Source organism: Cynara cardunculus, unplaced genomic scaffold, assembly GCF_001531365.2.
Source record: "Cynara cardunculus var. scolymus isolate 2C unplaced genomic scaffold, CcrdV1 Un_Scaffold_122, whole genome shotgun sequence".
Taxonomy (NCBI): domain Eukaryota; kingdom Viridiplantae; phylum Streptophyta; class Magnoliopsida; order Asterales; family Asteraceae; genus Cynara; species Cynara cardunculus.
The window spans coordinates 350,230-353,921 of record NW_020200564.1 but is presented as its reverse complement, the minus strand read 5'-3'; positions in this window follow the sequence as shown (position 1 = coordinate 353,921).

Sequence of the window (3,692 nt, the reverse complement as noted above, 5' to 3'; positions counted from 1 at the left end):
CCGGTATAAACAATTTTATTTCTTCTCATCAAAACACTAGCATTTAACTTATCACCGATGTCAGACTAAAATAAGTCAAAAAACACATAAAATAAGGAATCCAAAAACCCACTTAAACACAACCCCCAATGTTATAAATCGCATCAAGAATACTTTCATTTAGTAACATAACCAATACCATCTTGGTTTCTTGCGGTCAACACCTTGACTTGCTCATTTTTATGAGATAACATTTACGAGGATAATTGTGTGCCAAACACTTCCCCCATTGATTAATGGTCCACATGTAACAACGTTGTTTTATATGAGCATTAAATTAAATAATATTTTTATTTATTTCTTTATATATTATTTTTTCGTTTCAAAAAAAGTGTTCAAAATTGAAATAATACACAATTTTAGGCATATATAATTATACATCTTTTATCTTTATTTAATTTCTTTTTTTTATAGCTATTAAATATTTATACATAATTAAGTAGAAATTTAAGAATTTGATTATTTACTTTGAAAATATACACTTAATTTAAAATAAACTAGAAGGGTATTCGTACAATATCACATGATACATATTTATTTTAATGTTTCGTTTAATTTTTTTTTCTATGTTGATATAATATGATTTATGTGTTTTTGAGAAATATAATGTTTTTATTTTTAAATAAAAATAAATTTGAAGATATCATAAGAATATGTAAAAGTATATCGATATTAATATCAAATTAACTATTTAATTTTTTTTGTACGATTTCTTTAATTCAAATGAAGGTCAAAATGAAGTAATTTATTTTTGGCTTAAAAATAAATTTTTTTATAAAAATAATGATTCTGTTAGAATTCAATGATTATCATAATTATATTTTGGATTTTTTTATATTTAATATGAGAGGTTTATTTTATATTTGATTATGTTTATCTACACTTAGTTATACGAATTCAAAATAAGTTATACTTACGCATAATTTACTTGTAATATTAAATTTTAGGTAATATGCATTAATACACAATACTTCATACATAAAAAAATGTTTTTAAAAGTTTTATCAAATGTTTTATAATATTGTATAAATGTAAATAAAAATATCGATATTTATTTACTTTGTATAAGATTTTCTTTATTTTTCTTATTAAAAAATATTTTTTTAATATTTGTACTTTTTTTTGGTATTTGTGAATGGGTGAAAGTACCCATCAATGATCACATGTTCATCATACCAACCAAAAAATTGCCTCATTCATTGGAGTATCTATTAATATATATGAATTTTCAATCTCTAGATTGGGCCTTGTATAATTTATTATCCAATAATAGATATGCACTCACATTATATATCAATATTTAGTTATCTTTATGGATTGTTTGTTTATTTCTTAATAGTTTCATTAATAGATAATATCTGAATCGTTAATAGATGAATCTTGTTTGCTAAAAAAAGTATGTCTCTTAATGGTTCCAAAATTATCTGAATGATTTTGTATCATGGACCTCTCTTAACCATTCAACGCCCTAATTTCGTTGTAAATAATTATCAAATAATTATATTTTATTTTGCACTATATCATGAGATCCTCTTAATCATTATGACCACTTAATCATTCTACATCAAACCATTCAGCAAGTGCCAAACAACCATTTAATATAACACCTCAAAGCCAAACCAACTGATTTTTAGATTCCATTTTTTTCTATTCATCTTGAATTCCTGACATCCTCATCGGACTTGTGCAGTGACCCAATAATTTCGAATTCAACTTAAAATTATAGTGAAAGTTGTTGATAATTCACTACTTGAATTTATAAAAAGCTTATAAATCTCATATCTTATAATTGTATTCATGACTAGCTGGTTGGCTCCGTGTGGATAGTCATACAACTAGCCCTAGCCCTAGCCCATGGCTGTCATGGCAAAGGCCATGGGCAGCAAGGCCCGTAAGGGCATCACAAGCCCAACTCTCATATCACTATGGTATTCTTCTTTCAATAGACCGAGTCGCTCACAGGAATTGATCTGCCCCCTAACCTAAATCGATTTGCTCTCTTCAAACAAATCGATAATCGATCTGCTCTCAGGTCTCCATAACTCAGTTGATCTACCTTCTTTACTCAGACAATCGTTCGACGATCTACCCTCTTGACTCGGACAATCGATCGACAATCTGCGCTCTTGACTTTCGACTCTGAAGTCTCGATCGATCGATCTGCTGCCTCCCAAAGAGGCTAATCAATCATTCATCTGTTATAGATTTTATTGTATTTTCAATTCTGAAATTTGGTTGAGTTTACTGTGTATGATTGTATGATTTTTAACATCTTTTATGATTCGTGGATATCATCCTTGGATTAATCTAATCAGGTTCTTATACTTTCAATGGCATAATCAATAGACTGTGCTTTGAGTTATGAGGAGTGAGGACCCAAATGGAAACAAACAATGTACTTCCTTCTTGTGTCGAGTTCTAGTTCTAATTCTAAGTTCCAGTTGCAAGTACTAATTGCTTTGATTTGCAAACTCACTACCATTATTCTCAAGGATTTTTGGAATATATGTGTTGGGTAACGGGAGCTCAAAGCACAACAGAAAATTAAACCATAACTCTACAAGAACCCATACGAACCGGAATAAATTGCGTTTTTCGAAATTATACATTACAGTTAGAGGGACTTTGAATCACAACAATAAACAAGACTTGATGCCTCTACGGTATTCATGCGAACAATCTGAATCCTTTGCCATTCTCAGTTTCAAAACTTAGAAAGAAGAATGAGCTATATGTTGTAAGTGATTTTTAGAGAGAAAATTGCAAGAGCCAAAATTGCATAAAATGTCATACATTTTATAGTTATGAAAGGGATGGTCTAAAATCACCACCATCCCTCCACCTTACTTGAGTGTAAGACTTGCCAACACCATCCATTGCCGACCTACATTATCTCTAACATAAAACTAGTGTTTGATATCGTGCGTTGCGCGATGACGATAATTTTTTTTTAAAATTATTGAAGTTAGCTTATAAATGAGTCGTTGATCACATTTATATATTAAATTAATAAGAATCAATATTACCTTTGATATATGAATCCACCCACATCATTTTGATTATCCATATATTTTATACAAATTTTACAAAACAACATATTAATCCTGAATATGGTGGAAACAGCCCCGGAACACACATTATTTCGAACCACTTAGAGTCATAACTGGCTTTTCGACCTTTCATGAAAGTTGTAGTATATAGTAAGGGCTTTCTAACTGCAAAATACGAGTTTATTCTAACTTACAGTTTGTGAGTTATACACTGTCAAAGTACAGAAGTTGCACTATCGGTAAAATCCAAATTCACAATTTCCCAACTAACTTTTATGATCCCAACTTCGCGTATTCAATCAAACGGGCAATTTTCTCCCCGACTATGGGTCCCATACTACTCCCATTAACTGAAAATCCATAATCCTAATTGCTACGGTAATACCTTTTAGTTACCTTATGTCTGTTTGAACAACATCGGTTGATCTTGTCTTTCTTATTATGATGTACTAAAAAATTTATTGAAACTCGTGTGTTTGGTCATTTAGTAAATACTATTTTTTTAAATAATATATAAGAGTGTTATGTAAATAATATAATCGACAATGATCATAAGGTATTAGAAGCATTATCTTCATTTTATTTAACTACATTAATTATAAT